Source organism: Pituophis catenifer, unplaced genomic scaffold, assembly GCF_029215685.1.
Source record: "Pituophis catenifer annectens isolate HBS135680 unplaced genomic scaffold, rPitCat1.0.hap2 SCAF_8, whole genome shotgun sequence".
Lineage (NCBI taxonomy): Eukaryota > Metazoa > Chordata > Lepidosauria > Squamata > Colubridae > Pituophis > Pituophis catenifer.
Window position 1 is genome coordinate 15,776,100 of NW_027256888.1, and position 12,118 is coordinate 15,788,217.

General features: G+C 37.3%; 1 protein-coding gene across 1 annotated transcript in view; it reads left to right on the forward strand.

Annotated features, from left to right (window-relative positions):
• The window catches only part of SPOCK3 (SPARC (osteonectin), cwcv and kazal like domains proteoglycan 3), a 163,213-nt gene that overhangs the window by 20,126 nt on the left and 130,969 nt on the right, over positions 1–12,118 (forward strand). The gene's annotated exons all lie outside the window — the stretch shown is intronic.

Here is a 12,118-nt window from a genome sequence, read left to right on the forward strand (position 1 = left end):
TGACATTTTTATTTTTTCTCAGAATATCATTCTAATCACCTTTTCCTGTTTATTTCCTCCCAAAATAATTTTTGTTTTCTTAAACTCGTACATAAAACCTCTTTTGTTAAGGATTGAAGGAAACCCATCTAGTGAATGCCATAAAACTTCCAAAAGTTCAAGAGCGGCAAAAATGGTCATTCCAAAAGTTATTAAGAAATGGGCTCGGCTGAGCTTTAAGGCCATGTAGTCTACATTACAACTGTGAGCTTTATGGGAATCCCTTGACACTCAGCTGCTTGACTTCTAGCTAACCTCAAAAACCATGGTTCCTACAGCCCACTTACAAGAACTACTTGTTCAAAGTAAAGTTGGGCAATCTCACCTTTCTGCAAAGATTTTGCCAGCCAGAATCTACTGATGGCTGCTGATCTCCATCATCCCTGCTTCTTCAGGGATGTCTAGCTTACCATGTCCTGATTGGAAGTATCAGATTCAAACACAGATTTTGAAAATAAGTCTATACCTTGACTGAAATCAGAACCTATAGGCAAAATTTTATCTGTGAAAAATATTTTACAATTCTGAAAAAAGAAGAGATTTGAATGTTCTGCAAAGTGACAGATAATGGAAGATTTTTAGTCATCTTTGGAGTGTCCATCAGTTTTTCAGGGCTGATCTAGGGAAGAAGAAAAATCAATTTACAAAAACCGATATCAATTGATTTTTGGTTACAGCCAACTTTAGTAAAGACATTCATGTACTATTTTTTTATATACGCCACCTCAGAAATGACAGTTTTCATGAAAACTTTTTCCCAAGTTTAGTTGTATTCCAAGCTCTATTTGAATGCTGAAGAAAACCAGTGCCATAAAGGAGTTTAAATTTCTGAGCAAGATTGGGAGTAGATTATTTTTGCATGTGATTCCTTTTGTTGGACAGGTGTCCGGGTTGCTTGGCTGCCTAATATCTTTGCACCTATTCTTCAGGTACTTATCTTTAATAAAATGGACCCAGACTGCTCAGTTTTTCCAGCAAAAGATGGTCTGGTAGGACATATGACAACTCTAAAATAAATAAATATGTGGAAATGTGTGCTTCCTTTTTGCAAACTGCAGTTATGTGTGTTCATTGGGAACAAGAAGGGGAGGACTGGTTATACTGCAATTACTTTAGCATAGAATATATGTATTTTTTTTTTACTAATTTTTACATTATTCTTAAATAATAATGTAGTTAACAATTAGAAAATTAAAATAGGAGATTAGAACATTCATATTTTTCTTGACAGCTGAAGTCTTCAGATAGTCTCACAATGTTTATAAAATACAAAGAAACATATACAAACTAAACTAAAATAATTTTGACCCAATTAAAAACAGTAACAACATGAGATTAAATATAGTATTACTATAATGTGTGATTGAAAGTTCATCTGTATCCAAGTAGGCTGGTTATATATATTTGATAGCCACATGTTTTGTAGACATAAAAAGTGATGGTTATCTATATACTTATTCTTAGAAATTGAATAAAATTTTAAAAAAACCTTTTCTGTCTTTCTTTCCAAATACTAAGAACAAACTCCTGTGCTTGAATAAAAATGTAACACTTCTGAAGGATTTTTTTTTAATGTTTACCAAGAAAATAAATGTGATGTAGACAATTCATTAGTGTAGATGTGTCAACAGCAAAAGATTGATGGAACTGATTACTAGGTACCTTACTTTCGTAACAAAGTAATATTGAGTTGAATTGTAATGCCAATTATTTACGTTATCTCTTTGTTACTGTTTTCCTACTCTTTAAGGGTGGTTATTATTTTAAACTTTAAAAGCTGTGTTGTCATATTAGTCTACGGATAGAAATATTCAGTTTATATTTAAAGAAAAGCATTAAGCAAGGAAGAAGATAGTTCCTATTGAATGACACTTTCTCAATATTTACCCCTTTCTTTATTTAAACCAACTGATTTTAACTGGCAATGGTTTTTATTTTATTTTATACATTTATAGTTTTTCTTAGTTCCCAAGAGCAGTAAGATTTTGTATTTAAAGGATGTGAATGTGTTAGCTAAATAATCTTGGCCACATAATTGTCTTATCAACCTTAATTGGAGCATTGTTTCTTTCAGGAAGAAACAATAGCCCAATCTAGATTGGTAGGGCAAATCACTATATATAAAATAACCAACACATTATATTCTCCCATGCACTGATGATGTAACCTACCCTGGTAATAAATTACCCACAGGAAGAGAAACAAGTTCAGAGAACACCAAGAACTTGACCTATCAGTCTTTGTACAAATAATTACTTCTTTTTCTAGTCAAATATCTAGAGACTCTTTTGTGTTATTCCCTATTATTTCTGATATATTCTAGGTTTTTGCTTTAAAAATAGCAGTTTTTAAATCATAGTTGTCATTCTGCAACAATTTTATACTGTAGGTACAGACACTGATTACCTTTAATCAAGTAAAAATCTAGTATTGTGTAATACTTCGACTTCCTTTAAGAAATATGGGTGAAGTTTGATGTGTTTCATGTAACATGGGAATATAGAATAACAAGTGTAAAAAGTATTTTATGCTTTTTTGATAATTAATACAACTGAGTCAGCAGTAGCTTACTCATAAAGTTTAAATGTCCATTACATCATTTCTTTTAAATATTACTTCAGCTAGCAGAACATTAAGATGAACTTTACAGAGCTTAGCCAGGCAAGACAAATTGGTTGCCACAGATACCCAATTATAACAAAACTACATATACAAACACTTTGTCTAAGCCTAAAATTGATATTAGAGATATTAATCACTGTACATGAAGCAAGCATGCCATATTGCAATTTTGCTCCCTCAGTTTTTGCTTTTTTTTTAATTCCAAAAATCCATATCCAACTTTTACACTTGAAGAAAGCATAAAGTGCTGCTGCTTGAAATGGAAAGAAATCATATTCCTCTGAATTACCGTATTTTTCGGAGTATAAGACTCACCTTTTCCCCCCCTAAAAGGGGGTGAAAATTTAGGTGCGTCTTATACACCGAATGTAGCCCCACTCACCCACTGGCCCCCACCTTTTGGCCTCTGCCTCCCAGCAGTTACCTCCTTGCAAGCAAACAGCAAGAAAAAACAGCTCCTTTCAGCTTCAGCACAGCCTAATTTGCACAAGTTGATTGGATTGGCCTGCCAAGTCTCCGCTGATTTGCTCTCAGCTGTTTTGCCCAGGGCTCTGCTGCTTGCAGCAAAGTGGTAAATTGCTGGAGCAGATTTTTTTTTCCTTGTGCTAATCAAGCTATGCTGAAAACGAAAATGAAAGTAAAATAGGCTGTTTGCTGTTTGCTGCAACAAGGCAAAATTGCACAGAGGCAGAGGGAGATTTCCTTTTCTTCTTTTCCTCACCAAAAAAGGTAGGTGCATCTTATACTCCGAAAAATATGGTAAGTCACAATTTTCAAAATCATAAAAAATGCTTGGCACCTGAACTGGATAATATATACCTATTTTTTTGCACAGAAATGAACTAAAGGTGGAGGTCAAGTAAATCGCCTAAAATATGTCTAAGTGGATGCTTCACTTTATGGTGACAGCATTCAGTTGTAAAGTTTGATATATAATGAGTGAAAAATCATGGAACTCGGGAGACTGTGCAGCAACCCTAACCAAAAGCCAACACAGTTCTAGGGATAGAATCAAGATCAAGAATCAAGATCAAGATTATAAAGTGGTTAATACCACTTTATAATGCCTTGGTAAGGCCACTCTTGGAATATGGCGTCCAGTTTTGGTTGTCACAATATAAAAAAGATGTTGAGACTCTAGAAAAAATGCAGAGAAGAAAAACGAAGATTAGGGGACTGGAGGCTAAAACATATGAAGAACAGTTTAAAGAAAAGAAGGACTAGGGGTGACATGATAGCAGTCTTCTGATATCTCAGGAGCTGCCACAAACAAGAGGGAGTCAAGCTATTCAGCAAAGCACCTGAGGGTAGGACAAGAAGCAATGGGTGGAAACTAATCAAGGAGAGAAGCAATTTAGAACTAAAGAAAAATTTCCTGAAGTTAGAACAATTAATCAGTGGAACAACTTGCCTCCAGAAGTTGTAAATGCTCCAACACTGGAAGTTTTTAAGAAGAGATTGGACAACCATTTGTCTGAAATGGTGTATTCTGTCCCATCCCATCCCATCCTACCCCATCCCAATCTGCTGTGCTTTGGGTTTTAAAGAATGTTAAATACATTTCTGATTGCTAATTGATCAAAAGATTCTTTCACATTGATTAGATATCTCAGGGACTTTTTGAGATGGACAGCACATTGTATTTTTATGCCAGAGAAGTAATGTGATGGAACCAACATCTATAATTTGCATTCTCTACCTGTGGAATAGTCATAGGCAAGATTGATCCTTCATAATATTCAAGAAATTGGTAAAGTTCTGTATTTGTTCCCATTTTCCATTATTTTTAATATGAGTGTTTTCATCATAATAGGGAAGAGCAATAAGGTTTTAAAATGGTAATTTGATATTGTATATAAATAACTCAGGTAGAATTTTGGACTTGCCAAGTTTGGCCTGTAGATAAAAAGATAAGTTTGGATTGTTTGGATCACTTCAATCCAAAATCCCAAAGAAATAGATTCCCTCTATTTATCTATGCAATAGAAAGATTGATCAATATTATAAGTGGATAGATTTAACTTGCTTAAGAATATAATCACTTTTATATATCTGTATATACATGGGAAGGTATCTTCCCGTATAAAGCCTAATTTCACTTTGCTTTGGGAGGCACATCACAGCTTTATGTGAATTTATTATATACTAGAAAACTGCTGCACCAGTTTCTGTATAGACAAGAAGCTGGTGCACTATTGAATAGTTCAAGAATTTCAGTAGGAGTGAGTAGGAAATATAACTCTTCAACTTCCATTTCTCTGCTTGTTATTTGACAGAGGAATATTCTGTGTAAATAAACTAGAGTGGTGCCATTTTGCATACAGCTAGTCCTTGGCTTATGACTGGTTGCTTAGCAACTGTTCAAAGTTATGAAGGACCCCAAAAAGGTACTCTAATCAAGATTCGGAGTCCTTTGGTCACGTGATCTCACTTTGGGCGCCATGTAACTGGCCTGATTTTACGATCGTTTCCAGTGTCCCATAGCCACACATTACCACTTTTTTTTTTTTTTTTTTGCCAGAAATTGGCAAAAAAGTTTCCAGGAAAAATCGTCCATTGAGGACAGTGGGTTCACTTAATGATTGTGGCATTTGCTTTATGACCCCTACAAACAATGGTGTAAAATTGGGTTTTGTCACATGATTCTCTTAATGACTGGCATTATTTATGATTATAATTCCTCAATTACTTTCATAAGTTAAGGACTACCTATGTTGTAATACTCTTCTTCATATTTCATACGATATTTTTGGATGCTCCCGCTGCTGCTTGTTGCCAATGTTTTTATGTAATGTTTACTCCTTTGGAACAGTTAGGAACTGGGGTGGATTTGACAAGAATTCTGATGTTTTCCATTTCCAACCAAGTGGCAGGAAGAATAGTAAATACTTCTGCTCATCTTTTGCAATACTGTTAAGTCTTTTTTCGGAAACAGTCCAGCTAATGGGCTGGTGGCTTGTAGAACTGTTGAAACATCACCCACGCTTCTCTTTCCAACCAGCTGTTAACCAAGATATTTTTGGACCTAGGTTTGCCAGTAGAATGGTAAATGGTTTATCATTCTTACTGTAGCTAGCCCTTTCAAAAGACAAGTCAACCTGTGTATGGAAAAACTCAAAATGACTGGTTACAAGTGCACACCAAATCTGACCAGAACCTCTCACTCAAACAACTTCAAAGATGCTTACAGTCTCCATTCAAGATACCTCAAGTATACACCTCACCTCAATAATTTAAATTCACCCTATTTCTCCTAAAATAAGACATCCCCTGATAATAAGCCCATTCGGGATTTTGAGCGCATGCACTAAAATAAGCCCTCCTTGAAAATATTTAAACGCGTGCGCAGCCGGTCCCCGCCATTTCCTCTGGTTTCCTCCATATGCCCCCAAATAATAAGGCCTCCCCGAAAATAAGGCCAAGCACTTATTTCGGGGTTCAAAAAAATATAAGACAGGGTCTTATTTTCGGGGAAACACATTAGTTCTCAGCCCCTCTGGAGACACCAGTGCTTCTCTGGGCGATGTATCACACACACGCACGAGATAATGGAGCCAAAACCCGGTTTAATGATAGCTACACTGGGACTTACAGTAGGCACTGAGCTGGTTGATCAGAAACAAAGTCGGAGACGCCTGTGCGCTCCGCCCACTCGGTTTTATAGAGTGTGGGAGCGGTTAACCATCATCAGGTAATTTGCCACAGCTGATAGAATCAAATCTGCTGCTCGGTTCGTCTGTCTTCGGGCGTGGATTTCTGACGTCACCCTCAGCTTTGTCTATCATCCTCTCCATAACTCCCCGGGTTTTCCCTCTTCTTGTATCCCGCCCCCTCTTCTTGTGTCCTGTCCGTCACCCGTTATCACTCGTGCATGTGGTCCTAGTCGCAACACCCTCCTCCACCATGCTCTGTTGCTGGATTCCGTTCTGGATCGTCCGACAATATTCCCCCCCTTCATGGTCTCCCATGCTGACGTGGCAATGCGGTGTCGAGGGGTACTTGACACTCGACAGTAGTTATAAGTGCTGATTTGGTTTTCCACAGGCTGCTGATTCTGGGTAGAAGAGAAACAAACTCAGGTCTTGAAATAGGTGGCAAATAGGATATTAATTCACTTGTGTCCTCTTGTCTCTCTTGCCATAGATGTTCAGGAGAATGTGAAAGGAGAGAAGGAGGAGAATAGTAGATTTGCATTTCTACCATTTCTTCTTTTCTTACCCTGCCACTTCCTATGTAGACAGAACCTGGCGGGATAGGATTTCAAAGTGCAATCAGTAATTTTTCAAGCTGACATACTTATGTCACCTCGTACACTGGCTCAGAGCAGGGTTTTTTTGTTGCTGTGCCGATCAGCCCTTAGATAATTTTGAGAAAAATGTTAGCAATAGCTGAAGATTGATGAAATGTTTCAAACTCAACTGGAATAAGACTAAATGAGAGGAGGGGGAGAAGCCTTCCTGTTTAATCCAAGAACACCTTGTTTGATCCAAGAATACCTGAGAAATCAGCTGGAAGCCTGTGGATTTATATTAAATGCACAGTTTTTCCAGTGTTTTGTTTTATTTAACTAATTTAATCTCTTGGGGATATACTGTTTCCAAGGGCATTCTACATAGACAGTAACTGATTCAATCTTACTTTGTTTTGCCAAAGTCGCTCTGATACACACCTGTTGATAGTTTTGCAGTAATCGATTAAATGGAAATATACAAATATGAAATATTTGAAATAACTAAAATAGAAACTGAAATTACCTAATTATTTATTAGAAAAAAATATTTTTCTAATAATAGATTTATTGGAAAAAAAGTTTGAAATGATAATAGAACTGTGGCAATAATTTTGCTTTCAGATGGAGAACGTATTTGTAGGTAATTCCAGGTCATTAAATTCTGGTTTTCTTTCTTTTGCATCTTCTGCATCTTACTGAGCCTTCCCTCTTTCCAAAATGAGGATCCAGATTATTGGGGGCAATATGCTGACTCTATAAACTGCTTAGAGAGGGCTGTAAAGCACTGTGAAGCGCTATATAAGTTTAAGTGCTATTGTGGAAGATGTCAATCTTTAGTGAGAAAGTGGAAGAACTATGCTTCTGGGTTTTGTGTAACACTGTTGTGTAACAATTACTAGCCATTGTATCAGAAAAGCCTGTCTTACATTTTCAGAGATTGTTATCCAGAAGCACTGCCTGAATGTCTTCCAATTCTAGCATTAGACAAAATTTAGAGTACAAAGGATCACACATTTGCCTAGAGCTGGATTTGGAGCCCTTTTGGATAACTCTATATGACCTAACTTTATCTCTGTTCCTTTTACTTAATATTATTTAATAAGGCAATATATTAATTGTGGTTCACTTTCCTGGCAAGACATGTAATCTATACGTTAGCATGAAAAAATATACTGGCATATGGCTGTGGTGGATATTTAAGTAAAAGTTACTTGAAACTAAATCAGTATCTGAAAGGGCTCATTATTACAGCCACAGGAAGCACCCAGCACTATTTCACAGTTTATTATCATCCTGACTGATTTAACTTCTATTCATTTCAGTGAGCTTAATTGTCCCCAAGATACACACATATATTTGTTGCATGCTGTGATGGAGACATTCAGGAACTTTTCCTTAAGTCCACTGCATTTTAAATAAGATCATAGTTTACACTGTATCTAAAACACAGAGGTTATTTCATTTTAACATACACTTCACTGAATGTAGAATATATTTCATTCAGTATAGAACCTAAAGAGTATAGTAAGCTATTTCTTGTAGCCACGGACATGAACAGTCAGGATGGTATTTGTTAGGTTCAGCTTGCAGCTTACTCCTAACTTGTTGGTCAGGCAATATATCTGTTTCTTTAAGAAACAACTGAGCCACGTAATCAGGGTTTGCTGAACCCTGTAATTAGGCTACAGTGCATAAATAAGCAGCACAGAGAAGCGTTCTTCCTGCTTCTTCCAGATTGATACCTGATTGTATCCTGTTGCTTATTGCGTCTATTATATGGTACTGTATACCAAGAGTTACTAAAGTCTGTTTGCTTTAGTAAGGGAAGATACTTACTGGACTGATATTACTGTTTATGACCTTGGACTGTTTTACTTACACTGAGACTGTTTGTTATCTATAAAGTATTATTCTCACATGAGCTGGACGTTTATCTCCTTCCCTGTGTGTTTCTGCTCTGCTCGTTGCACAAGCAACAAATACTTTTTACACACACCCTAACATTGGTTATGGGCCCAGAACGTTCCAGGGCTCTTTAATTTGTTTTTGTGGAAGTGAGAAGTGCAGGCAGTGGGTGTAGTAGTCAAGATGATGGCTTTTGAGCAAGGTACAAGTTATTCCAGTTGTTACCTGGTCCACGAAATGCTGTCTACTTTTGCGAAAAGAAGGACTGTGGGACGTGGTTAATAATCCACCGGACATAACTGCATTGAATGCTGCTGATGAAGAAGATGCCAAAAAGATAGCGAAGTTTCACAGGGACAACGAGCGTGCTTTATGCATTATTGGCCTGACACTGGGAGACCAGCAACTTGTCCATTTCCGGGGCGAAGAGTCTGCTGCGAGGTGTTGGTCAAAGCTAAAGAAGCTCTACGTTCGTGACTCTGTGGGTGTCCATATTTACCTGACACGGAAATTATTTCGCTTACATCTTCAGAAAGGAGGAGACATGATGGCTCACCTGGACTCCATGACAGGGCTTTTCCAGGAGCTACATGAGAAAGACTTTGTGTTTACTGAACTGCAGCAAGTTTATATTATTCTTTCATCGTTGGATGACAGTTATGACTCTTTTATTTCATCATTAGAAGTATTGTCTAGAGATGAACTAACATTGGCCAGTATAACTGGTAGGTTACTGGATGAGGCCAAACGTAGGCAAGAACGAGACCAGTTAAGGATGCAACAGCAACCAAAAGTGGAAGCTGTATATGAGAATGTCAATATTGTTAAACGCTGTTATGCATGTGGGGCTAAGGGGCACATTGCAAAATATTGTAATAAGAAAGTGTCTGCTAGAAACTCTGCTAAACCCAGGAAAGGGTGTAATTTAGCAACCAGTTCATCTAATAATATAAAAGATGATTGGTGGGTGATTGATAGCGGTGCCTCTCAATCAATATCAAAAAACAGAAAACTGTTTCTAAATATGAAGAAAAGTACTAAAAAGGTCAAATTAGCTAATGGCTGGAATGTGACTGTAGCTGGGGAGGGACTTGTTCAATGTTCTATTAGTAAGCACCCTTTACCCATGCTTTATATCCCTAGTTTGAAATATAACCTTTTATCTGTAAAGTCATTACTACATTCTGGGTTTACAGTAACTTTTAAAAGCAACAAATGTTTGCTGGAATGTGAAGGCACTGTAGTTACTGCAGAATTAGAAGATGACTTATTTGTTATTAGGGATAAGTCATTACTGTTAGTTCAGTCAAAAGCTAAATTTGGAAATGTAAAGCCTCATGATTAATGCGTACATTTATTACATAGAAGGCTTGGTCATCTGAATTTCAGGTTGTTGCATTCAACTGTTAAGCAGTCTAAAGGCATCAAATTAAGGGCTTGCAGCAAATACCTGAACTGTAATACTTGTAACCAGCATAAAAGTAAAGTTACACCTGCAAACCGCTGCAATGGGTTTAAAACAACTAAACCTTTGGAGGTAGTCTTTTTAGACTTAATAGGGCCAAAGAAACCCAGTTTAGGGGGAGCATGCTATATTTTGAGTATAGTTGATCACTTTACTAGATATGGTTTTTGCTACCTTATGAAGTCCAAAAGTGATACGTTCCAATGTATCACAAATTGGCTTCGTTTTGTTGAAAGGAAGCAGAGGTTTAAAGTGAAATGCATTGTTACTGACAATGGAACTGAGTTTACTAACCATCAGTTGGCTAAGTTTTTGAAGGATGCTGGGATACAGCATAAACGTTCTGCCCCTTTTCGGCCAGAACATAATGCATATATTGAAAGAAGAGGCCAGACCCTACAAGCTATGACTAGGACTATGCTGGCTGATGCTTGTTTACCTGATAAATTGTGGGGAGAAGCAATACTATGTGCCAATCATATTTTAAATAATGTGGTGCACTCCTCTACAGGAAAAATACCTTTTACTTTATGGCACGGGAGGAAGCCTGATTTAAGTTAAATACATACTTTTGGTGCACCAGCCTGGGTGCATACACCAGTTAGTCAGAGAAGGAAGGACCAACAGAGAGCAAAGAAAATGATTTTTGTTGGCTATGAGGCTAACCATAGGTCCTATAGGTTCTGGGAAAAAGGAACAACAAAAGTTTTGTGTAGCGCTAATGCTAAATTCCTAGAACATGAAGGCTGGGACAGGTTAGAAAAAGCAGACTATGGTTTTACAGATGTTGATGTTAGGATAGACCATATTCCTGATGATAGTTCATCTGAGATGGATGATAAACCATCTATTAAGGTTGAAGAACAGGAACAGGAATTAGGGTTAGGGGAGGATGAACCCAATATACCTGATGTTAGTCCTGTTATACCTAGACGATCTTCCAGGGACCGGCATCCACCAGATCGCTATAAAGCCACAGTGGTTTGCCAAGTAGATATCGAACCATCCAGTTATCATGATATAAAATTATATCCAGAAAAGGAGCAAAAAGCCTGGCAAGAGGCAATGGATAGAGAAATTGATTCTTTGAAGAGGCTTGGTGTCTATGAAGTTGTAAGAATACCACCAAATGAGAAACTTATAGGCTGTAGGTGGGTCTATAAGGTAAAGAAAAGTGTAGATGGGGTAGTAACCATAAAGCTCGGCTTGTTGCACAAGGGTTCTCACAGACAGATAGAGACTATGATGAGGTTTTTGCTCCAAGTCTACGAGCGAGCACTTTGAGAACGATGCTTGTTTGGGCAGCTAGAAATAAATGTTCTATTACTCATTTAGATGTCGAGACAGCTTATTTGAACGCTCCGTTGAGGCATACAATATATATGAAGAAACCTCCTGGTTATGATACACAGGATAGCATTGAGTGTTGGAGGCTACAAAAAAGCCTATATGGTTTAAGGCAATCAGGTTACGAGTGGAACCAATGTATAGTGCAGGAATTGCATAACATTGGGTTCTATGAGGGCGTAGCAGATAAATGTCTGTTTAAAAAAGAACAGGATGGATGTGTTTCATTCTTGTTACTCTTTACAGACGACATTGCCATAATTACCAGAACTGACGCTGAGGCCAGAGAGATTATCAGTCAGTTGCAAACAAAATTTAAACTTAGAAATCTAGGACATATACGGCATTATCTAGGGCTGGATATCCTGAAAACATCTAGAGGATTTAAAATATCACAATCTAATAAGATCTGCAAATTGTTGAAAAAATATGGGATGGAATTATGTAAACCTGCCAAGAGTCCTATGGCACAGGAATTCCAGCAGGATAGTTTGCAGAGTCCACAGTTC